The following is a 26,350-nucleotide window of genomic DNA, read 5'->3' on the forward strand; positions in this document are numbered from 1 at the left end:
GAGAGAGAGAGAGCGAGGAAGAAAAAGACAAAACCTTTTTTGTACGTCCAAACAATTCTTTCATCGTAATCCCATATTGACGACCATAACGTCTCCTTTAGCTCTCTCTCTCTCTCCATCTATCTGTCTATCTCTCTTTACTTTCTATTTTTTGTGGACAATATTATTGCTGGAGGATCTGGCCTTGGAATGAAAACAATGAAAATCGAGATGTATTTGGAAGGGATTACCGTGGAGAAAATGAAGGGGCTAGGGGTTCCCAAACTTTGGGCTCGCCCCCTTTTTGTGGGGGCGTAAAAGGCTTTCATTTTAATTAGAAGGGGGCATGGTACGAAAAAGTTTCGGGAGCCCTGGACTAGGAGAAAGACTTGACGTAAAATGACAAGTAAGTTGACAAAATGAAGGGGCAAGCTGACGAAATGAAGGGCCTAGAGAGACAAAATGAAGGGGCTTACCGTAATGAATCACAATTTAGATGGATGAGATTCTGGTGGAAAATAGAAAAAATAAAATTAAGGGCAGTGTTATACAGGGGGATTTGTTCCCGGTGCATCATAATCTTGACGTTCGGGTGTCTGCGTTATTCAAGGCTTTAGTTTTGAAAAAGCTGAAAAATGTTCACTCTTCTCAGGACTTTGGTTTTCGGCCCAGACCAATCAAACTTTGCAGAGAGGTTCTTTATAAGATGCAGATGAAAAGTCTCCAGGGGACCAACCTCGAGAAATGTACGGCTCGGCCGCTATTCAAGTCTTTAGTTTTGAAAAAGCTCAAAAATGTTCACTCTTCTCAGGACTTTAGTTTTTGGCCCAGGCCAATCAAACTTTGCAGAGAGGTTCTTTATAAGATAGATGTAGATCAAAAATCTCCTTGGGAGCTTGGGACGAACCTAGAGGAATGCACGGTTCGGCCGGTTGATAAAAAAGCTTTAATAATAATAATAATAATAATAATAGTGCTTATTTATACTGCTCGCATAGGACTGAAAAGTCCCTTTACTCCAGCAGTAGGCTACTACTATTATTGTGGTCAAATTCTCAAATTATATTGAGGATAAAATTCCATACCTCAGCTGGGATTGAACCCACGCCCTCCTGTTTACCAGGAAAAGAAGAGAATTAAGTAAATTTTGGGAGAGAGAAATTTTGGGAGAGCAGAAAGTAGATTGGTAGAGAGGAAACTGAAAGAACTTTTCGTATTTCACTTGAATGAACAGACCGAGCTTTGACTGATTTGAAGAACACCCTGTCTACGAGTCACAGAACTTTCATTTATTTCTCTTTCGCCATCCTTGAAAATGTTTTCATTTTTCATCCCCATCTCTCTCTCTCATTCTCCTCCACTTCAGGGTGGAAAATTTTATCTTTGGAAACACTTGGGGGTGTCAAGAGTGATGTATACCTGGGACTGTTCTGTTTTGTAGTATTCTGCCTTTGGGGCTGATTCACCAAGGAACTACTTTATCCCTACCTTGGGTCTGATTCCACATAGAGGCACCTCATGTCGAGGGTTGAGGTACTCATTTGTGTTACCAACCTCATAGTGCTGTAGTGGTTAGCACGGTGGACTCTGGATCTGGAGGTTGGTGGTTCGAGTCCAGGTCAAGTAATACAATTTAGCGTAGTGAATTGAGGGGGGAACGAAATTTGTGACAAGCAACACAATAGATCAGTTGCGCTTACTTGGGTGATGTATCAAAGTCATAGAACAGGAAAAATGAGGACCAACGGAATTTTTCTACTCTGGATCCGGAGGTTGGTGGTTCGAGTCCAGGTCAAGTAATACAATTTAGCGTAGTGAATTGAGGGGGGGACGAAATTTGTGACAAGCATTTATGTTTAACACAATAGATCAGTTGCGCTTACTTGGGTGATGTATCGAAGTCATAGAACAGGAAAAATGAGGACCAACGGAATTTTTCTTTTTCTTCTACGACTTCTAGATACCGAGATAAATCGATTTAAAAAATACCGGTAAATCGTAAACTTTGACGTCACGGCATACGCTCCCGTAGGCGATGACGTCATAATTCATGACTCCCGCTTCGTTTTCTTGTGCGCAAGCGTTTCTGCGCATTTTGACGTGAAATCTGACGTCACAACTATTTGAACTTTTTCATTAGAACAGCAATTAAAAATTGAATTTTCGACCTTTTAAAGTTATTTTTTCGGAGTTTTGACCTCAGATTTGGATTTTTCACAACTTTTTACGTAGGATTCGACCTTTTATTAATAATTTTTACTCACATTTGCAACTGCTCCATTAAAATTCCTTCCTCTTTTGTTTTGAGTCACATAGAGGTTGAGGTACCTCATGGCGCGGGATGAGGTACTCATTTCTGGGTAATAGGGTACTTCGTAGGATAATGAGGAAATGAGGGTAATGAGGGTTCCTGACCTCATGGCGCTGGTTGAGGTACTCATTTCTGGGGTAATAGGGTACTTCGTAGGATAATGAGGAAATGAGGGTAATGAGGGTTCCTGTCTGACTTTGCATTGTGCGACACTCAAGATGGGGGTGTGAGTGAGCAGACGAATTCCATCACCTCCAGGAAATAGGGAGGGAGAGAATGGGAGAGGGGGAAAAATGGGAGGAAAAGAGAGAAATTGGAGGGAGGAAATGGGAAATAAAAATATAGAAAGGAAGAAAAGGGAGAGGGAGGAAACGAGAATGGAGAAAATCGGGAGAGATAGAATGGGAAAGTTAGAAAAGGGAGAAATTCGAGGGAGGAAATGGGAATAATAAAATGGGGGAGAGGGGGAAAAATGGGAGGAAAAGAGAGAAATTGGAGGGAGGAAATTGGAATAAAAAATATAGAAAGGAAGAAAAGGGAGAGAGAGGAAATGGCAAATGGGAGAGGGAGGAAACGAAAATGGAGAAAATCGGGAGAGATAGAATGGGAAAGTTAGAAAAGGGAGAAATTCGAGGGAGGAAATGGGAATAATAAAATGGGGGAGAGAGAAATAGGATAAAATTGGGAGAGATGGAATGAGATAGGAAGGTAATGCGAGGGAGGGAATGATAGTGAGAAGAGGGAGAAATAAAACAGGGAGAGAGGGATTAAAAGGAGGAGGGAAAAAAGGGAGGGACTCCATCCTGCATTGAACTAATTCAACACAACTCAGACAAAGTGTTCCCGTTTTTTCCCCCATACCATTTTTCCCTTTTTTTTTTAAGTTTGCTCTAAAAAAATAGTACTATAGGGAGGGAGAGAATGGGAGAGGGGGAAAATGGGAGGAAAAGAGGGAAATTGGAGGGAGGAAATGGGAAATAAAAAATATAAAAAGGAAGAAAAGGGGGGAGAGAGGAAATGGGAGAGGGAGGAAACGAGAATGGAGAAAATCGGGAGAGATAGAATGGGAAAGTCAGAAAAGGGAGAAATTCGAGGGAGGAAATGGGAATAATAAAATGGTGGGAGAGAGAAATAGGATAAAACTGGGAGAGATGAAATGGGATAGGAAGGTAATGCGAGGGAGGGAATGATAGTGAGAAGAAGGAGATAATAAAATAGGGAGAGAGGGATTAAAAGGAGGAGGGAAAAAAGGGAGGGACTCTATTCTGCATTGAACTACTTCAACACAACTCAGACAAAGTGTTCCCGTTTTTTCCCCCATACCATTTTTCCCTTTTTTTTTTAAGTTTGCTCTAAAAAAATAGTACGATCAATCAATCAATCAATCAATCAATCAATCAATCAATCAATCAATCAATCAATCAATCAATCAATCAATCAATCTCTCTTTCCCTTTCGATCTCTTTTTCTCTCCCTCCCCTTCTATCTCTCTCTTACTCCTTCCCCTTCTCTCTCTCCCTCTCTATTGTCTCCCTTTCTCTCTCTTGTTTTCTTTACTCGTATATCAATGTCCTTTCATCTCCTTTCTCTCTCCCTCACCCCTTTTCTCCTTTCTCCCTCTCCCTTTCTCTCTCTCTCTCCCTGTCTCTCTCTCTCTGTAGCATTCTTTACATCATCATCCCTTTGTATACAGTCAATATTATTATGTAATATCAATAAGGTCGTAATACACTCACAGAATGGTGTAGTAAAAATAGTTATGGCGTATAATAAAGGTATTATTAGCTACCTTCTAGCCTTCTACCTAGTACCTACTCCAGGAATAGAGGTACCTATAGGATTATTCCTGTAAGTAGGTACTTTGTACCAGGGCCGTAACAGACGCCTTACCGCGGGGGGATGCTTCCAATCAGATTACAATATTTTCTGTATTTTACAATGTTCAGGGACAAAATAAGCCCCCTTCCCCCCAAATTCGAACTCCGGCCAGCAAATTGCATTTTGACTTCACAAAAAAAAAAATTGACCGTGGGCCCTTACCCTTACCTATCTCTACGAAAAAACAGAACTTCGAAATTCCAAGCCGTTAAAAACCTACAAGGGTCTCGCCAAGATTTTTGTGTCGTGCTGTATTCTCTTCCATTCATCTTTTTTCCTTTGTGTGATCTCTTTTTCGTAGTCGTAAAAAGTACACAAAAAAGGTTTTTTCTTTTACTTTGTAGGTTTGTATGGCTGTAGAAAAGGCAGTAGACTGTAAGACGTCATAAGGTTTATGGTAGCTCTTAATACCTACCTATCATCCCATCAATGTTTTCTTCTGACATGAATAATTCACGAAAATGGAGAGAGATAAAGATTAAAGAGGAGAGTCAGAAAAGGAAAGAGAGGAGGATGAGAAGAACGATAAAGAGGAGGAAGAGGAGAAGGAGAAGAAGAAGGAGGAGAAGAACGAGGAAGAGGAGGAGCAGGAGAAGAAGAAAAGAACGAAGAGGTAACAAAAGGAAAAGATATAAGAAGGATATAAAGGAAAGGCAGTAAAAGAAAAGAAGAGTGAGAGGCAAGGGAGGATAAACATACTGGGAGAGCAATAGCAAATCGAGAAGCAGGGAAAAAGGAGAAGGAGTAGAAAAGGAGAGGAAGGATAAAAGGAGAGGAAAGAGAAAAGGAGAGGAAGGAGAAAAGGAGAAGAAGGAGAAAAGGAGAGGAAGGAGAAAAGGAGAGGAAGGAGAAAAGGAGAAGAAGTAGAAAAGGAGTGGAAGGAGAAAAGGAGAGGAAGGAGAAAAGGAGAGGAAGGAGAAAAGGAGAGGAAGGAGAAAAGGAGAAGAAGTAGAAAAGGAGTGGAAGGAGAAAAGGAGAGGAAGAAGAGAAGAGTCAGAAAAGGAAAGAGAGGAGGGTGAGAAGGAGAAGAAGGGGAAGGAGGAGAAGAACGAGGAAGAGAAGGAGGAGGAAGAGGAGAAGGAGGAGAAGGAGGAGGAAGAGGAGAAGGAGGAGAAGGAGGAGAAAGAGAAGGAGAAAAAGGAGAAGGAGAAGAAGAAGAGGGAGGAGAAGAACGAGGAAGAGGAGGAGGAGGAGCAGGAGAAGAAGAAGAAGAAAAGAACGAAGAGGTAACAAAAGGAAAAGATGTAAGAAGGAGATAAAGGAAAGGCGAAGGAGGAGAAACATACAGAGAGAGGAATAGAAAATCGAGAAGCAGGAAAAAAGGAGAAAACAAGAGGAAGGAGAAAAGGAGTAGAAAAGGAGAGGACAGGATATGAGAAATGAGACCACGAGAAAATATGACGGAAGGGAGAAGGGAAAATGTTATGGCAGCACATTTAATATGAACGAAGAGTGGAGAATAATGTTTAAGGAGGGAAAAATAATGGCTGAAAGGGAGGAAGTAATGTTACAAGTGATAAAATAGGGAATGGAGAGATAAAGAGGGATGCAAAAAGAAGGAGGAGAAATGGTAGAATGGGGTAAAGTTATGGGAAAAATATACTGGTAGGTAAAAAGGAGGGAAAAAATGTTAGCAGTGATAGCACTATAGAATAGGCAATGTGGGAAAGACAAATAAATGGTAGAAGGGGTAAAGGTATGGGAAAAATATACTGGTAGGTAAAAAGGAGGGAAAAAATGTTAGCAGTGATAGCACTATAGAATAGGCAATGTGGGAAAGACAAATATAAATGGTAGAAGGGGTAAAGTTATGGGAAAAATATACTGGCAGGTAAAAAGGAGGGAAAAAATGTTAGCAGTGATAGCACTATAGAATAGGCAATGTGGGAAAGATAAAAGGGAAATTTGGGAAGGAAAAGGGAAATACGAAAGGGAAAGACACATGGGAGGGAGAAAATACAGAAAGGGAGGGAATAATGGTGAAGAGGTATGGGAAAGAGTTATGTCGAGTGGGGAAAACATTACTTACCCTGTGGCGTCATCGGAGATTTTTTTTACCTTTTATGGAAGGGAAATTCCCTTATCTAAGAAAACGGGAGAGTAGGATTGTAGAAGAGAAAGGAGGTAAGAATATAGGAGAGATTGCGAGGTAAGGTAAAGCGAGGGAGATTTATGGGAAGTATAAGTATGTGGGTACAAGTACAGGGTGTTTAAAAATCTGTTCAAATATTTCAAGTAGACTAGATATAGACTAGACTAGATCTTAAATGTAAACATAGTCTCTAGTTATACCTGTTTTTCGTCATCGTTTATTGTAAATTGTGTCATTATTTGTAAATTGTATATAATGTGTATTAACAATACAATAAAAATTCAATTGAATTGAATTGAATTAAAAGTGAATGGCGAAGATAGGAAGACATGGGATGGTAGGACATAGATAAGACAAATAAGAAGGAGGGAGAGAAAAGAAGAAGAAGAAGAAGAAGAAGAAGAAGAAGAAGAAGAAGAAGAAGAAGAAGAAGGAGGAGATGAAGAAGGAGAAGGAGGAGAAGGAGAAGAAGAAAAAGAAGCGAAGAAAATAGAAGAGGAGGAAGGGAGAGAAGGAAATTGAGAGAAAATGGGAGGGAGAGATTACGTCAAGTATAAACTGAGAAAACCTTGGTCCTTGATACATCTCTGAGGTAATGTCATAAAACCCCTTCATTACTTGAAAAGAGAATTTAATGTCTCTTTTCTCTGTCCCTCCTTTTTCTCTCTCTCTCTTTTCTCTCTCTCTCACTCTTCTCTCTCTCTCTTCTCTCTCTCTCACTCTTCTCTGTCCAACTCTTTCTCCCTCTCTTCTCGCTCTCAGTGGGAGGAAAAGAAGGAGGGAAAGAAGAGGAAATAAAAGGAAAGGGAGAGAACAGGTAGGTAAATAATGATGATTTGCGTTCTCTCTATCTCTCCCTTTCTCTTTTTTCCCTCCCTCTCTTTCCCTTTCTCCTTCTCTCTCTCCCTCTCTCTCAATTTCTCCCCCTCTCCTTTCTTTTCTCTCTCTCTTTTTCTCTCCCTCTGTCTCTTTATCTCTCCACCTGTCTATCTCCCTCCCGTTCTTTCTCCGTCCTTCTCTCTCTTCTTTCTTGTTAAAAAAAAATCCCTTATGCCTGGTGAACCATAATCCATAGTCCACACTCGATTGAAGGCCTATTCTAACGAAGTTCGTTTTCTTTAGATAAAAAAAATCTGGTGTGAACATCACACGACTTTCTATTACATTTGCGGAATACGTATTTGAAAAAAAAAAAAAAGTGGGAAAGACAAAAGGGAAATTTGGGAAGGAAAAGGGAAATACGAAAGGGGAAAAGACACATGGGAGGGAGAAAATACACAAAGGGAGGGAATAATGGTGAAGAGGTATGGGAAAGAGTTATGTCGAGTGGGGAAAACATTACTTACCCTGTGGCGTCATCGGAGATTGTATACAAGTAGCGAAGTTCCCGAATGAGCTTTTTGTGTCCCTGGATTTTATACAGGGTGAACTAACCCATAGTCTGACTGGGGGACGTTAAACAGGAGTGTACCAGCTTGGTCTAGGTGGGGGACGTTAAACAGGGAGTGGACCAGCCTGAATTTCCCTTGCTAAAGAAATAGCAAAGGTTGAATGCGAAGGACATCCACTCGTAAAATTTTTAGCCAAAACCAAATGTCAGCCCAAAGCAGTCACCCTAGTTAGGGCTGATTGAGAGGCTGACGAAAAATACCGACCCCGTCTGTACCCGGGAAAAGGCGAAGAAAAAGAAGAACTAATCCATAGAACCATGTTGATATCCAGCTCTCCCACAGCAGGTTTTTATTATTATTTTAAGGGGGTAACCTGTAGATAGCTCCTGAAAATGGTTTTAAAACACCTCAAACGAAAATGGAACATTCATTATTTCATAAACCTTCTTTTCTTTAAGACGACAAAAATCTTTTTTCGGATTTTTTCTTAATTTTTACTTTTTATACAGAGTAGTCCCCCTAAAATGATCCGAAGGTAAACTTTTAATATGTAGGTACATTTTTTTAGACACCCTGTATAGTGGGTAAGAAAAGTGAATGGCGAAGATAGGAAGACATGGGAAGGTAGGACATCGATAAGACAAATAAGAAGAAGGGAGAGAAAAGAAGAAGAAGAAGAAGAAGAAGAAGAAGAAGAAGGAGGAGAAGAAGAAGAAGAAGAAGAAGAAGAAGAAGAAGAAGAAGAAGAAGAGAGAGAGAAGGAGGAGAAGAAAAAGAAGGAGGAGAAGAAGGAGGAGAAGAAGAAGAAAAAGAAGAAGGAGGAGAAGGAGAAGAAGAAAAAGAAGCGAAGAAAATAAAAGAGGAGGAAGGGAGAGAAGGAAATTGAGAGAAAATGGGAGGGATAGAGAGAAGGAGGAGAAGATGAAGAAGGAGGAGCAGGAGAAGGAGGAGAAGGAGAAGAAGAAAAAGAAGCGAAGAAAATAAAAGAGGAGGAAGGGAGAGAAGGAAATTGAGAGAAAATGGGAGGGAGGGAGAGATTACGTCAAGTATAAACTGAGAAAACCTTGGTCCTTGATACATCTCTGAGGTAATGTCATAAAACCCCTTCATTACTTGAAAAGGGAATTTAATGTCTCTTTTCTCTCTCCCTCCTTTTTCCCTCTCTCTTTTCTCTATCTCACTCTTCTCTCTCTTTTCTCTCTCTCTCACTCTTCTCTGTCCAACTCTTTCTCCCTCTCTTCTCGCTCTCAGTGGGAGGAAAAGAAGGAGGGAAAGAAAAGGAAATGAAAGGAAAGGGTGAGAACAGGTAGTTAATGAATGATGATTTGCGTTCTCTCTATCTCTCCCTCTCTCTTTTTTCCCTCCCTCCTTTCCCTTTCTCCTTCTCTTCCTCCCTCTCTCTTAATCTCTCCCCTCCCTCCTTTTTCTCTCTCTCTCTTTTCTCTCTCTCTTTCACTCTTCTCTGTCCAACTCTTTCTCTCTCTTCTCGCTCTCAGTGGGAGGAAAAGGGGAAAAGAAGGAGGGAAAGAAGAGGAAATAAAAGGAAAGGGAGAGGACAGGTAGGTAAATAATGATTTGCGTTCTCTCGATCTCTCCCTCTCTCTTTTTTCCCTCCCTCTCTTTCCCTTTCTTCTTCTCTTCCTCCCTCTCTCTTAATCTCTCCCACTCTCCTCTCTTTTCTCTCTCTCTCTTTCTCTCTCCCTCTGTCTCTTTATCTCTCCACCTGTCTATCTCCCTCCCGTTCTTTCTCCCTCCTTCTCTCTCTTCTTTCTTGTTAAAAAAAATCCCTTATGCCTGATGAACTCCATAGTCCACACTTGATTGAAGGCCTATTCTAACGAAGTTCGTTTCCTTTAGGTAAAAATATGAATTTGAATAGGCAGGTACCGTACTTAAAAGTTGAGTTCTTAAAATTAAGACTTGACTGTTCTCACAATGTTCTTTGTATTTATTCCTATTTGTTCCTTTGATTTCAGGTGAGAATACCAGAGCAATGATGCTGACTTTGTAAAGCGAAACAAGAGATTTTACTGATTTTAGTCACAGGTAAGAAATTTTTGTTTGTTTGTTTGTTGTTGTTGGATTTTTATGTGTACCTACCTGAATCTTCCCAACTTTTGTTGGTATTGACTCATTTCTTGCTTTTGTGAGTGTTCCTAACCTCCTAAACATTGTGAGTAGTGTACCTACCTGTTTGCTATCTGAACGCACCTCTTTTCCAAAACAAGTGCAATCAGGCCTCAAGTGAGTTGACTCATTTCTTGCTTTTGTGAGTGTTCCTATTATTATGTTAAGGCGGTCTCTTCCTGATCCCTTGTGTGCCGCGTCCATTTTAATTTAGGACTATTGCACGGCCTGAGTGTTCCTAACTTCCTAAACATTGTGAGTAGTGTACCTACCTGTTTGCTATCTGAACGCACCTCTTTTGCAAAACAAGTGCAATCAGGCCTCAAGTGAGTACAAGGCTGATACATGTGAACGCATCCCTTTTTTTAAAGTACCTAGGTACGTAACTACTACCTATGTACCTATACTCTTTTATTCTTCAACAACCCCCTCTCTTTTGTTTTGCTTCTTCTTCTACTTCTGCTTTTTCTTTTTCTTCTGCTTCTTCTTCTCCTCCTCCTTCTTTTTCTTAACCACTTCTTCTTTTCCAATCTTGAAAAAAATTCCCCTCACCTCTTCCCAAGTACTGTTGTTTTGTTACATCAGCTATTTCGCATAACATTGTGTCTACCCCACCTATCTATGTATGTACTTACCTATCTACGAGTGCCTATTCCCCCATTATTATTTTTTGCCATACTATCCATCTACTGCAGGGGTGGCCAGACTTTTTTCGTTGGGGTTCCCTTCTTAACTTTCAAAAGTGTTCGAGGTTCCCCCCCCCCACCCACACCCAAAGAATAAAAAATAAACTCACCAATTTTTGTTGCTATTAAGCGATTTTTCTTTAATTCTGAATGTCATCTGCCAACTTCTGGAAATCCACTTCATACCGAACCCTCGATAAGCGGTCAAGCGAAAACTAAACTAAACCCCTTCCCCCCTCTCCTCCTCTCACGCTTTGCTTTCTTCTCTTTCCAAGAATCAGTGAATTACCTCGAGCGGTCAAGCGAAAACTAAACTAAACCCCTTCCCCCCTCTCCTACTCTCACGCTTTGCTTTCTTCTCTTTCCAAGAATCAGTGAATTTCCCTTTACAACTTGTTTCCGTATAGCTGCGTTTACCACACTTCAAACCGATTCCGATGGACAGTAATACCTATGTAGGTAATACCTATAATAATAGTAATACCAGTAATACCTATAATACCTACCAAAATATTCAAAATATCTCCACTAGGTACTCAATAAGGTACATTTACACTTTTTTTTGGTTCCCTCAAAATAAGCTTGCGGTTCCCTCAAAATGGGCTCGCGGTTCCCAAGGGAACCGCGGTTCCCGGGTTGGCCACCCTAATTATTTGACTTGTATTACGAAGGAGAAGTTGCACTTGTAAAGTGTTTTTTTTTTCAAGCTGTTTTTACATTAGTCAGAGTGTGGGCCATTTAAAATTGAAACTCACCTATCATTACGTTTTCAATTATTTTGTGTCTTTGTTTTTTATAATTCAGTGTGCAAAATACAAAAAGTACAGACAAAAGGCGAAATTATTCACATATGAGTAGGTAGGTAGGTAGGTAGGTAGGTAGGTAGGTAGGTAGGTAGGTAGGTATTCTTTGAAAGATTTAGGACATTTGATAGAACACAAGTTAGATAGTAAAAAGTAAAAATCTGGTGTGAACATCACACGACTTTCCTCATCCTATTGAATGATGCTTCTTTTGGGTGTTCTTGTTCTTATAGCCAAACTTTTACAATACCTCTAACCGTTTAGTCGGTATAGCTTAAAACCGCCAAAAAACGGTCAAAAACCGCCAAAAAGCGGTCAATATACCGCCAACCGCAGCACCTATCTCAAACAAACGTTTCGTGTCACATCCTTGTCACATTCGACATCTACATACCAAATTTCAAGTCTCTAGCTCTTACCGTTCTCGAGATATTTTGTTTACAGACAGACACACAGACACACACCATATCTCTATAACCGTTTAGTCGGTATAGCTGAAAACCACCAAAAAACGGTCAAAAACCGCCAAAAAGCGGTCAAAATACCGCCAACCGCAGCACATCTCAATCAAACGAGTTGCATCCTTGTCACATTTGTAAACTTCATATTAAATTTCAAGTCTCTAGCTCATACCGTTCCCGATATATTGTTAAATTACACCGAAAACCGCCAAAAAGCGGTAAAATGCCGCCAATCCTCCCAAACTTAAAATGTGTACGATTAAGCTTACAATGTTGAAATACGGAGGAAAGACTACGAAAATGAGAGAATTGAGAGAACATCTCTTTTTTCATTTAAATAGAGGATTTTACGTAAGAAGAGAGGTTAAGGAATTTGAAAGATATAAAGGAGGCAGAGAATATAAAAGAATTAGAAGAATGACAGAAACCCAAAAGATAAAAAAACACAACCCCGGCCCAAAGTTTTCACTTTCGGTAGAAATGTATAGCTCACCCCTAAAGGGAAAAGCCCACTCCAAGGCTTAGATGTAGGGGCAATCAGCCCTAAAGGATATGGGTTACTGCAATTGGTATCTCCACTAAAGTAACCCCATTTTCAAGAGTAGTTATACAGTTGAAGACCTATTTACAGGATTTAGTTACAGTGACGTTAAACCCCTATGACCCTATCGAAACAAACAATTCCACCATCAATATCAAAACTTCGTCAACTGGGTCAGAAAAAGTGCCCGCGGGGGAAACTGCTCCACACAGCTCTCTTCAACTTTATTATGCACGTGTAGCTCCGAAAATTTAATTTAAACTTTAAAGAGAACCTTTATATGCAATCGTGCTTTTCGCCCTCGGTGTTTGGCACTTGTGAGGGTTTGAAATTTTTGAAAATTGAACGAATATTTGTAAATTTCTCGCTGGGAAGTGGGAATGTGTGCTAATAAATTGGATAGGTAGGTGGGTGCTCGTCAAGGGGTATCATCATGGTTCGACGAATTTCCTCAATTACTCAAAATACACTCTTGAGTGGAAGTCTGGTTAGAGGACGCTAAACAGGGAGTAGACCATCTTAGTCTGGCTGGGGGACGTTAAACAGGGAGTATACCAGCCTGAAGTTCCCTTGCTAAAGGAATAGCAAAGGTTGAGTGCGAAGGGCATCCATTCGTGCCGTGATACAGCCAAAATCAAATGTCAGCCCAAAGCAATCACCCTAGCTGGGAAGTGGGAATGTGTGCTAATAAATTGGATGGGTAGGTGGGTGCTCGTCAAGGGGAAGGGGTATCATCATGGTTCGACGAATTTCCTCAATTACTCAAAATACACTCTTGGTTGGAAGTCTGGTTGGGTGACGTTAAACAGGGAGTAGACCATCTTAGTCTGGCTGGGGGACGTTAAACAGGGAGTATAACAGCCTGAATTTCCCTTGCTTTCCCTTGCTGAATTTCCCCACCCTGAATAGCAAAGGTTGAGTGCGAAGGGCATCCATGGGCAAAGATTAGACTATAACCATTATTCATGGAGTCTGCTCCTCAAAGCAACTTTACAGTCGATTTCTCGCAAACTGGACTTTTTAACTGAAATCCGCGAACAAAATCGCGAAATCCGCGAACATAATCGCGAAATCCGCGAGCATAATCGCAAAATCCGCGAACATTCACTCTATTGTCTATTTTAGACGCAGTGAAAAAATATAATCTGGCGAAAAAAGTACAATCGAATTTTGCTGGTCCTTATTCTATAAGTACCTAATTAAGCAGTAAAATATTAATAATAAAAAAGAATGCCCATAATAAGTAATGATCTTAAAAAACTAACAGTATACATTCCGCAAAAATTACATATGACGATGAGGTAGACAATAAATTTAATACTGAAGAAATACTTCTAAAATCCTCGCATATAACCATTATAATAGTTGCTTTGACTTCAGAATTATTTTATGCGAAATGTCATGTTGCTTCCAGGGACCCAGCCTAGGTCCCTGTGTCACAGCAGATCCAAATATTTTGCAGATCCTGAAGAAAAACTAGGAAAACTTTTGGTGGTCATTACAGCATACATATATGTAGTCTCTTTAGTCCACAACTATAAATATAGTCATCTACATGTTCAGCTTAGTGTCGACTTAGTACCTTTGTTGTTAATTGGATCCAAAAGCTTTTTAAAAGTCTCTCAAAATCTCAAACCAATTGAATTACCGGCATTTCCCGAGAAAAAGGTAAAGGAAGAGCTAGCTTTAAGCCGGGGTTTGCCTTTTCCTTCATCAAAAGCCACAAAGGATCTTTGACACTTTTTCAGCTCGAGGGATTACCACTCTGATGTGAGAAGTTTATTCTTCTTGGAAAAAAAATGGGAGGGGGAGGGGGAAGAGAAAGAAGAGGGACAAAGGAAATGAGAAGAAGAAGAAGAAGAAGAAGAAGAAGAAGAAGAAGAAGAAGAAGAAGAAGAAGAAGAAGAAGAAGAAGAAGGGGGGGGGAAGAGAAAGAAGAGGGACAAAGGAAATAAGAAGAAGAAGAAGAAGAGAAAGGGAATAAGAAGAACAATAAGATGAGGAAGAAGTAAAGGCAAAGGAGGTCTTTTTGTAAAGAAGAAAGAAGAGAAAAATGAATGTCAAAAACTTGTGCAGAAAATGGAAATACCTAGATGGAGAATAAGAAGAACAAGAAGATGAGGAAGAAGCAAAGGCAAAGGAGGTCTTTTTGTAAAGAAGAAAGAAGAGAAAAATGAATGTCAAAAACTTGTGCAGAAAATGGAAATACCTAGATGGAGGGGAAGAAAGAGGGGGAAGAGAAGAAAAGAAAGAACAAGAGTAATAAGAATGCAGAAGAAGGACTTTTCTTTTTCTGCAAAGAAGAAAAAAAAGGAGAAAACTTATGCAGAAAATAGGAAGGGAAAGAGAGAGGAGAGGAGAAAATAAGAAAGAGATAAAAGGGAAAGAGAAAAAGAATAAAGGACAAGAGAAAAAAAAGACGGACAGAGAGAGAGAGAGAGCTGACAGAGGAAGAGATTGTTGTTGGGGTAGAAAATGTCGTATTGTCAAGTATAAGAGAGAGAAAGAGAGAGAGACAAAGAGAAAGAGAGGGGGAAATAAGTGAGTAAGGAAAGAGCAGGAGAGTAGGAGAAGTAAGAGAGCAGAGAGTAGGGGAAGTAAGAGAATGTAGGAGAGTAGGGGAAGTAAGAGCTTTTGTGTCAGAGATCTACTCGGAACAATGCAGAGAAGAGAGACTTTCATCATAATTGCATTAACTATTTATGCCTTTAAACTTTTGCTCCTGCTAAATGGAATTGAATCAGAGGAGAATAGAATTAATCTCCTGCCACGATGCAGAAGAAGGACTTTTCTTTTTCTGCAAAGAAGAAAAAAACTTATGCAGAAAATAGGAAGGGAAAGAGAGAGGAGAGAAGAAAATAAGAAAGAGATAAAAGGGAAAGAGAAAAAGAATAAAGGACAAGAAAAAAAAAGACGGACAGAGAGAGAGAGAGAGAGAGAAGGAGTCTCTCTCTCCTTCTGACAGAGGAAGAGATTGTTGTAGGGGTAGAAAATGTCGATTGTCAAGTATAAAAGAGAGAAAGAGAGAGAGAGAGAGAGAGAAAGAGAAGGGGAAATAAGGGAGTAGTGAAAGAGCAGGAGAGTAGGGGAAGTAAGAGAATGTAGGAGAGTAGGGGAAGTAAGAGCTTTTGTGTCAGAGATCTACTCGGAACAATGCAGAGAAGAGGACAAAGAGAAAGAGAGGGGGAAATAAGTGAGTAAGGAAAGAGCAGGAGAGTAGGAGAAGTAAGAGAGCAGAGAGTAGGGGAAGTAAGAGAATGTAGGAGAGTAGGGGAAGTAAGAGCTTTTGTGTCAGAGATCTACTCGGAACAATGCAGAGAAGAGTGAGAGAAGAGAGACTTTCATTATAATTGCATTAACTATTTATGCCTTTAAACTTTTGCTCCTGCAAAATGGAATTGAATCAGAGGAGAATAGAATTAATCTCCTGCCACAAGACTCGCTAGAAAATGGCTCTTGAGAACTTATTAAGCCCGGGATCTTACGTTACGTTCAGGTTAAGATACCTAGTACAGAAATGGACAGTATCTAGGTAGGTGGTATACATGAAGAAGTTTAAATTTTGAATTAACTTTCAAAAACAGTTTCAATTTTGAAACTAACTTAATCTTCAAAATATACAAAGAAATAGATAAAGTTACCTGGATATTAAGAGCTAATATCAGAAAAGCTAACGTACGTAGTAGAGTTCAAAAAGATTCATTTTTTAGTACTCATCCAGAAGTTTTTAATATGTATTGTAGTCTCTTCCCTCTCCTTTTTTCTCCTTTTCTTTCTCCCTCCATTTCATAAATTTATCCCTTTTTCTTCCAGTATTTTACTTCCCTCTTCTCATTTCTTAAATTCCCCCACCCATCTTTCTTCCTTTTCCTTCCTCCCTCTTTCCTAATATTTTACTCCCTGCTTCATACTTCGCAGAAATTCTTTCTGTCTTTTCCTCCCTCTCCCTCTCCCTTTTCCCTCCTTAAACTACCTCCATTACATTTCGTGAATCTCCCACTGTTTCCTGTTTCACTCTCTCTCTTCCTTTCTCCTATTTGTTCTTCCCTTTTCCCACATCCACCAATTTATCTCCCTCTTCCCCTTTTTTCTCCAATTTATCTTCCTTCTTATTCTTAGCCTGGGAACTTATTCGCTAATGGATCTAACCCATAATGAGATTTTATCCATTTTTTTCTTCCTCCTTCACCAGCATACTAAACTTTTTTGTGATTTTTTTTTTTTCTCAAGCTGGAAGCAAAAAATTAGTTCTTCCTACACTGATTTTAAAATCCCTTTTTCCCCCCTCTCCTGTCCTCTGTATTCCCTCTTACTTTTTTCCTTCTCCCATTAATCTACTCACAATTTAACTCCGACCTTTTATCTGATGAGGGATACTTTTAGTGGTCTCTGCCTTGATGTATATCCGGGTTATATTCCATTCCTCTAAAAAAAAAAAAGAATTTTATAGAGGTAACTGTAACTGCTAAGGTTTTGTAGTCCCGAAAGCGAAGAGAGTAGGAAGACAGGATAGAAAAGAACCAGCCGTTCCCAGAACGAACTTTATCTTTTGAAGTTTTCCTCGAAAGGAAATCGAACCCGCGACCTAGAGCTTATGACAGTCGAATTACCGCCCAACGCCCAAGCTAACTAGGCTGGTCTCCATTACTCTTTTAATATTGACAACTTTTTCAGCTACATTATTATGGAGGTAATAGTTGATGCCACTAGGCATTTCCCCCTGAGCTTTCAACCATTTCCTCACATTCTCCTCACGAGGTGAGTCCACCCCAAAGACACCATATTTCTCTTTGTACTAATCTCATTTCTATTTCTCTATTTCACCTCATTGTACTAATCCAATTGCCTTGAACTTTTCTTTTCTGTTTTATTCCTCAATCTCTCTTTCATTCTATTCAAATTTAACTCCCTTCCTTTCTCTTCCTTCCCTCTCACCATTTTTCTCCTATTTCCCTTGCTAACTAGGTCTTCTTTTTTTATATCCTTCATACTTTTTTTCCCTTTATCTTCCTTTCTTTCCATCTCTCTAACATAATTAACACTGTGCCTTTTCGACATTTTTTTTTTCTGTCCTTAAGGCTTTTTTTCCAAGAGAAAGAATTATTCTCTTCTACTTTGTAAAAATAAATCAAGTATACGTAAAAGCTCTTTTTATAAATTAGATTTTGTTTTAACAAGAGTGGGCGCAGAGAGAGAGAGAGAGAGAGATAGAGAGAAAGAGAGGGAGAGAGAGAGAGAGAGAGATAGGAAGAAAGAGAAAGGAGAGAGAGATCAGAGATCCAAGGAGCAAGGAGGTAAGGAACTAAGAACTATTTGTAAATGAGGAGTCCATTTTTACGTGGAGTATAGAACATTTTATTGAACACGAATTCGCCAAGAGCGGGTTTTATCAAATCAGAATTGAGATTAATCTAGGATTGGAGAGAGAGCGAGAGGGAGAGAGAGAGCGAGAGATAGAAAGAGAAAGGAGAGAGAGATCCAAGGAGCAAGAAGGTAAGGAACTAAGAACTATTTTCCTTCACTTCAATAAATGAGGAGTCCTTTTTGAGGCGGGGTATAGAACATTTTATTGAACACGAGAGAATAAGAAAATGAGGAGTCCTTTTTGAGGCGGGGTATAGAACATTTTATTGAACACGAATTCACTAAAAGCGGGTTTTATCAAATCAGAATTGAGATCAATCTAGGATTGAGTTATTTAATACCCAGTTTAATCCAGGATTCAAGCTAACTCCGACTTCGTAAAACGCCGCCCAAATATCTTAGAGGTTAAGGTGGCGTTCCGATCATAGCGACAGGGTCGTACGACCGAGCTGCCTGGTCGCGCCATAGAGGCAGCATTCCAATCATCGCGACCGAGTCGAACGACTTCCATTACAAACTTCCAGTCGAACAAATTATTACAAAAATAGTATTTTAAATCACATGAAAACCTGGGCTGCGCGACCCAAATAGTGCAGCCGTGTCGCACGACCAGGAAGCTTGGTTCGGAAAGTACTTCATAAGAATACATAGAAAGCAGTAGGAAGTACGGACCAGTGGCTGAAACTTTGGATTTAGGCTCTAGGGACCTCAAAACGTGTTTTGGCACTAAAAAACTGACCATCGAAAATTTGACCCGATTGCATTACTTTTCTTCCTATAGGATAAGGAAAGTAAAAAGAGAATAAGACAGAAAATAAAGAGAATAAGAAAGAAACAGGAAACTGACGTTCCTATTAAAGTAGGGAATAGGAAGGTAACCCCAGTATTAAATTAATGAGAGGGAAAGATAAAGAAAAAGAAAAATAAGACTAAGAAGAATTCAAGAAAGAAAGAAAAGGGACAGAGTGTGAAAATCTCCCAAAGAGACAGAGAGAGAGAGAGAGAGAGGAGGGAGAGGGAGGGAGAGGGAGGGAGAGAGAAGGAAATAAAAGAAAAAATAATGATAAAACTTGGTTACCATTTTATGGTCCCTTCAGATAGGTGGTATCTCTTTCTCTCGCTCTCTCTCTTTCTTTCTCTCTCTCTCTTTCTCTCTCTCTCTTTCTCTCTCTCTCTTTCTCTCTCTTTCTTTCTCTCTCTCTCTCTCTCTTTCTCTCTGTCTCCGTCTCTGTCTCTCTCTCTCTCTTTCTCTTTCTCTCTCTCATTTTCTCAACAACTTGTGTGGTGGTAATGAGGTAAAACTAAATATCTCTCTCCCTCCTCTCTCTCTCTATCCTTGTTTTCTTTCCTCCTCCTTTCTTTTCTCTCTCTTTTCGTCCCCTACTCCCAATCTTTCTCTCATCAAGGAAAGAAGGAATACACAAACATGTAAAAAGATACTTTTTCTTGAATCTGGGAAAAAGGAATGAGAAAAAGGGGAGAGAGAGGGAAGGAGGGAGAGACAGAAATGAGAGAGAGATGGAAAAAGGTAGATGAAGAGGAGGAAAGATAAGTCAAGTTATGGGAGAGAGAGAGAGAGAGAAAGGAAGTAGTAGGTAAGTAAGAGAGAAAGGGAAAGAGAAAGAGTAAGAGAGAGAGGGAAATAAGATAGAAAATGAATGAGAGAGAGAGAAAAAAAGAGAACGAGAAGGGTAGAAAGGAAGGAAGGAAAGAGAGAGAGAGAGAGAGAGAGAGAGAGAGAAAAAAATCTACAAAGCCCTTTTTTTCAAAAGATTTAATCAAGAAGACAAGATAAGAGATATGTAGATAGAAGGAGGGATGAGGAAGAGAGAGAGAGAGAGGGGATAGAGAATTTGAGGGAGGAAGAGAGAGATGAAGGAAATTAATTTACGATGTAGCTATAAGCAAGACAGAGATGGTGAACTTGTTAGCATCTCTCCCCCTTCTTTCTCCTTTCTCTCTCCCTCAACCTCCATCTTCTCCTTTTCCTCTCCCTCGTTCTTTTTCTCATCTATCTCTATACCTTCCTTTTTTCTTTCCTGAAGTATTTTACGTCAGTTTGAAATTCAAAATATGCCACGTTAAGACATGTTAAGGTAAGAAAGAAAGAAAGAGAAGAAGAATGGGAGAGGAGCGCGAGGGAGAGAGAAAGGAATTAAGGGAGAGAAAGATGTGAGAGGAAGGGAGAAATAGAGGTTGGAAAAGGAGAGGGAGAGAGCATTTTAAAAAGTCGTTAACAGCATGAGGTATGCCTGTGTTAATGTGAAATATGTAGCAGCGGAGAGCAGTAATTTCTGTTTAAAATATTCCTGTATCCTATTCCTGTGCCCTATATTCCCGTATGAAATATTTCTGTGCGTTCTTCCTGTATAAATTATTCCTGTACTTGCAGCTACTCACTCTATTCTAGTCGCAGTGAAAAAATACAATCTGGCTAAAAAAGTACAATCTTCATTGATTTTTTTTTTAAAGAGGTTTGGCAGAGGGAACTGTAACTGCTATGGTCTTATCGTCCCGAAATTGAAGAGAGATGGAAGACAGGATAGGAGAAAGCCAGCCCTTCCGAGAACGAACATTATCCCATCAGGATAAAATCCGCCACGGGCGGGAATCGAACCCGCGGCCTAGCGTAATCTTCATTGAATTTTGATGGTCCTTATTTTATAAGTACCTAATTAAGTAGTAAAATATTAATTAAAAAAAAAAAAAAAAAAAAAAAAAAAAAAATCCAATTTGAATAGGCAGGTACCGTACTTAAAAGTTGAGTAGGTACTTAAAATTAAGACTTGACTGTTCTCACAATGTATTTGTTCCTTTGATTTCAGGTGAGAAGTGAGAATACCAGAGCAATGATGCTGACTTTGTAAAGCGAAACAAGAGATTTTAGTCACAGGTAAGAAATTTTTGTTTGTTGTTGTTGGATTTTTATGTGTACCTACCTAAATCTTCCTAACTTTTGTTGGTATTGGCTCATTTCTTGCTTTTGTGAGTGTTCCTAACTTCCTAAACATTGTGAGTAGTGTACCTACCTGTTTGCTATCTGAACGCACCTCTTTTCCAAAACAAGTGCAATCAGGCCTCAAGTGAGTACAAGGCTGATACATGTGAACGCATCCCTTTTACGTACTAGGTACTTTGTACCTAGGTACTTTGTACCTAGGAAAGTACCTAGGTACTTTGTACCTAGGAAAGTACCTAGGTACGTAACTTCCTATGTACCTTTGTACCATGTACCTATACTCTTTTATTCTTCAACCCCCTCTATTTTGTTTTGCTTCTTCTTCTACTTCTGCTTTTTCTTTTTCTTCTGCTTCTTCTACTTCTGCTTCTTCTTCTGCTTCTTCTTCTTCTCCTCCTCCTTCTTTTTCTTCTTCTGCTTCTTCTTCTTCTCCTCCTTCTCCTTCTTCTCCTCCTTCTTTTTCTTAACCACCTCTTCTTTTCCAATCTTGAAAAAAATTCCCCTCACCTCTTCCCAAGTACTGTTGTTTTGTTACATCAGCTATTTCGCATAACATTGTGTCTACCCCTCCTACCTATGTATGTACTTACCTATCTACGAGTGCCTATTCCCCCATTATTATTTTTTGCCATACTATCCATCTACTGTATTTATTATTATAATTATTATTACTACTACTAGATACATATTAACTATTATTAGAGAAATACAGACTATCTATTTTCTACCCTGTTATATTGATTTCGCCGTTGCACGCCATTCATAAAATGTGTGGTTGAGACTCTCTCTCCCTCCCTTCCTCTCTCTCTCTCTCTCTCTCTCTCTCTCTATCTCTCTCTCCCTCCCTTCCTCTCTCTATCTCTCTCTCTTCCTCCCTTCTTCTCTCTCCCTCCTCCACTATCTCTCCCCCTCCCACCCTCTCTCTTTCCCTTTAGCACTTCCCAAACTTAAAATGTGTACGATTAAGCTTACAACGTTGAAATACGGAGGAAAAACTACGAAAATGAGAGAATTGAGAGAACATTGAAGAGAAATGTGAGATGAAAAAAGAGGATTTTACGTAAGAAGAGAGGTTAAGGAATTTGAAAGATATAAAGGAGGCAGAGAATATAAAAGAATTAGAAGAATGACAGAAAGCAGGAGAAAGAAAGAGAGACAGAGAGAGAGAGAGGAGGAGGGAGAGGGAGAGAGCGAGAGGAGGGTGGGAGAGAGAGAAGGAGGGAGGGAGAGAGAGAGTTGTTTGCCAGAGCTCACTTCAGTATTCACGCATAGAAAGAGGAAATATTTTTTTTTGCCTGTCAAATGCAGCGAGAAAAGCTTTCTTATGCCTCTTTGGTGCCAGTGGTCAATTTTATAGATAGACGGAGTGAAATGATTTCCAAGTTTTAGATGTTGGTTAAAGTGACTTTTTTTCCCAAAACTTTTGCCCTGAATAAAGTCCAAATCGTACTTTTCTCGAGCTTTTGCCCAAAGAGACTTTTTTTTTTAAATCTACCTACCTACATAATTATACCTATTATTTCTTAAAGTTCAAGCTACATACACACTTTCTACTAAAACTCAAGTCCCCTTCTTACTTTCTTTATTTCTGAATGTATTTCAAACACTTGGTCCGTCTACCTCGAAGAGGTTAAATGGCTGGAGCAGGAATAAGCAGGAAGATGTTTTTCACTATACTAAATTTTTAAAAATATCGTATATTGAAAATATATTCCCTCTTCCTTCTCCAACCTCCCTCAGTCTCTCTTTTTTTCTCCCTCAATCTCTCTTTTTTTCTCCCTCAATCTCTCTCTTCCCTTAGTCACTCTATCTTCCTCCCCCTATCTTTCTCTTCCTCCTAAATCTATATTCCACCCCGGTCTCTCTTTCCCCCTCTTCTCTCCCTTCCTCCCTTATCCTCTCTCTCTCTTCCACACCCCCATCTCTATCTCTATTTCCACTTTGGAAAAACTCAATTTATTTTCAATTTCTAAGGAGGCACATTTTATTTCCAATTTCTTTTTACAATAAATTTAATTATTTGAGTTGTATCACGAAGGAGAAGTTGCACTTGTAAAGTGTTTTTTTTTTTCCAAGCTGTTTTTTTTCAAGTCAGAGTGTGGGCCATTTAAAATTGAAACTCACCTATCATTACAGTTTCAATTATTTGGTGTCTTTGTTTCTTATAATTCAGTGTGCAAAATACAAAAAGTACAGACAAAAGGCGAAATTATTCACATAATTATGAGTAGGTAGGTAGGTATGAGTAGGTAGGTAGGGAAAGATTTACGACATTTGATAGAACACAAGTTAGATAGTAAAAAGTAAAAGCAAAAAATTTAATTAATATAATTAATAATTACACACCAGAAAAGTTTGTGAGAACACCTGATAGTACTCTACCTTACATTGATTTTTTTTATTTTTGGAGGTTTGATAGAGGGAACTGTAACTGCTGAGGTCTTATCGTCCCGACAGCCAAGAGAGAAGGAAGACAGGATAGGAGAAAGCCAGCCCTTCCGAGAACGAACATTATCCCATCAGGATAAAATCCGCCCCGGCGGGAATCGAACCCGTGGCCTAGCGCTTACAAGGCAGACGCACTACCAACTAAGCTAACTAGGCTGGCTACCTTATATTGAAACATTGCAAAGACTGCAAAGAGAAAATAGTAAGAATGAAAAAGAAAAGAAATCTGGTGTGAACATCACACGATTTTCCTTATCCTATTAAATGATGCTTATTTGAGTATTCTTTTAAATTAACTTTTACAATATCTCTAACCGCTTAGTCGATATAGCTGAAAACCGCCAAAAAACGGTCAAAATACCGCCAACCGCAGCCCTTATCTCAACGAAAGTTTTTTGGGTCCTTATTATCACATTTTTGAACTACATACCAAATTTCAAGTCTCTAGCTCATACAGTTCCCGAGATATTATTGAATTACTTTACCTTTTATGAGAGGGAAATTCCCTTATCTAAGAAAATGGGAGAGTAGGAGTGTAGGGGAATAAGGAGGTAAGAATATAGAAGAGATTGGGAGGTAACGTAGAGCGAGGGAGATTTATGGGAAGTATAAGTATGTGGGTACATGTACAGGGTGTTTAAAAACATGTGGAAATATTTCAACTAGATCTTGTTGGTATTTCAACGATTTTTTTTTATTATTAGCCACCAACTGTTGCACCGATATTAACCAAAAGTTTTGTGTCGTATCCTTGTCATATTTGACAGCTGCATACCAAATTTCAAGTCTCTAGCTCTTACCGTTCTCGAGATATTTTGTTTACAGACAGACATTTCAATTTTGAATTAACTTTCAAAAACAGTTTCAATTTTGAAACTAACTTAATCTTCAAAATGTACAAAGAAATAGATAAAGTTACCTGGATATTAAGAGCTAATATCAGAAAAGCTAACGTACGTACCTAGTAGAGTTCAAAAAGATTCATTTTTTAGTACTCATCCAGAAGTTTTTAATATGTAGTGTCTTCCCTCTCCTTTTTTCTCCTTTTCTTTCTCCCTCCATCTCACAAATTTGTATCTTTTTCTTCCAGTATTTTACTTCCCTCTTCTCATTTCTTAAATTTTCCTCCCCCATCTTTCTTCCTCTTCCTTCCTCCCTCTTTCCTAATATTTTACTCCCTTTTTCATACTTTGTAGAAATTCCCTCCCATATTTCTGTCTTTTCCTCCCTCTCCCTCTCCCTTTCCCCTCCCTAAACTACCTCCATTACATTTCGTGAATCTCCCACTGTTTCACTCTCTCTCTTCCTTTCTCCTATTTGTTCTTCCCTTTTCCCACATCCACCAATTTATCTCCCTCTTCCCCTTTTTTCTCCAATTTATCTTCCTTCTTTCCCTTCTTAGTCTTAGCCTGGGAACTTATTCGCTAATGGATCTAACCCATAATGAGATTTTATCCATTTTTTTCTTCCTCTTTCACCAGCATACTAAACTTTTTTGTGATTTTTTTTCTCAAGCTGGAAGCAAAAAATTAGTTCTTCCTACGCTGATTTTAAAATCCCTTTTCCCCCCTCTCCTGTCCTCTGTATTCCCTCTTACTTTTTTCCTTCTCCCATTAATCTACTCACAATTTAACTCCGACCTTTTATCTGATGAGGGATACTTTTAGTGGTCTCTGCCTTGATGTATATCCGGGTTATATTCCATTCCTCTAAAAAAAAAAAAGAATTTTATAGAGGTAACTGTAACTGCTAAGGTTTTGTAGTCCCGAAAGCGAAGAGAGTAGGAAGACAGGATAGAAAAGAACCAGCCGTTCCCAGAACGAACTTTATCTTTTGAAGTTTTCCTCGAAAGGAAATCGAACCCGCGACCTAGAGCTTATGACAGTCGAATTACCGCCCAACGCCCAAGCTAACTAGGCTGGTCTCCATTACTCTTTTAATATTGACAACTTTTTCAGCTACATTATTATGGAGGTAATAGTTGATGCCACTAGGCATTTCCCCCTGAGCTTTCAACCATTTCCTCACATTCTCCTCACGAGGTGAGTCCACCCCAAAGACACCATATTTCTCTTTGTACTAATCTCATTTCTATTTCTCTATTTCACCTCATTGTACTAATCCAATTGCCTTGAACTTTTCTTTTCTGTTTTATTCCTCAATCTCTCTTTCATTCTATTCAAATTTAACTCCCTTCCTTTCTCTTCCTTCCCTCTCACCATTTTTCTCCTATTTCCCTTGCTAACTAGGTCTTCTTTTTTTATATCCTTCATACTTTTTTTCCCTTTATCTTCCTTTCTTTCCATCTCTCTAACATAATTAACACTGTGCCTTTTCGACATTTTTTTTTTCTGTCCTTAAGGCTTTTTTTCCAAGAGAAAGAATTATTCTCTTCTACTTTGTAAAAATAAATCAAGTATACGTAAAAGCTCTTTTTATAAATTAGATTTTGTTTTAACAAGAGTGGGCGCAGAGAGAGAGAGAGAGAGAGATAGAGAGAAAGAGAGGGAGAGAGAGAGAGAGAGAGATAGGAAGAAAGAGAAAGGAGAGAGAGATCAGAGATCCAAGGAGCAAGGAGGTAAGGAACTAAGAACTATTTGTAAATGAGGAGTCCATTTTTACGTGGAGTATAGAACATTTTATTGAACACGAATTCGCCAAGAGCGGGTTTTATCAAATCAGAATTGAGATTAATCTAGGATTGAGTTATTTAATACCCAGTCTATTCCAGGATTCAAGCTAACTCCGACTTCGTAAAACGCCGCCCAAATATCTTAGAGGTTAAGGTGGCGTTCTGATCATAGCGACAGGGTCATACGACCGAGCTGCCTGGTCGCGCCATAGAGGCAGCATTCCAATCATCGCGACCGAGTCGAACGACTTCCATTACAAACTTCCAGTCGAACAAATTATTACAAAAATAGGTATTTTAAATCACATGAAAACCTCACGACCATGCGACCACACTGCTCTCAGAGCGACTGGGCTGCGCGACCCAAATAGTGCAGCCGTGTCGCACGACCAGCAAGCTTGGTTTGGAAAGTACTTCATAAGAATACATAGAAAGCGGTCGCACAACTTGGTCGTGCGACCCGGTCGCTAGGATCGTAACGCCACCTTTACAGAGTGATGTTGAAACCCCTTAAACTTAAAAACAATCAAAGAAACTTTCTTCTGTCCTATCCAGTATACGGACTGGAGCAAAGGAGACCTAATGTCTGTTTGGCAGGGTGCCTAACATCTCTGTTGTCCCCCCCCCCCCCCCCCCCCCGCGTAATGTGTGGGACTTTGTTGGCACAAACACAACCCA

The 26,350-nt window shown here is 39.4% G+C and overlaps 1 protein-coding gene across 1 annotated transcript in view; it reads left to right on the plus strand.

Annotated features, from left to right (window-relative positions):
• The window catches only part of LOC103523051, a 97,072-nt gene that overhangs the window by 16,386 nt on the left and 54,336 nt on the right, over positions 1-26,350 (plus strand). The window contains 1 exon segment of the mRNA XM_026832843.1: positions 20,459-20,526. The gene's annotated coding sequence lies outside the window, so the exon portion shown is untranslated.

This window comes from Diaphorina citri, unplaced genomic scaffold (genome assembly GCF_000475195.1).
Source record: "Diaphorina citri unplaced genomic scaffold, Diaci psyllid genome assembly version 1.1 scaffold82, whole genome shotgun sequence".
Taxonomy (NCBI): Eukaryota; Metazoa; Arthropoda; class Insecta; order Hemiptera; family Psyllidae; genus Diaphorina; species Diaphorina citri.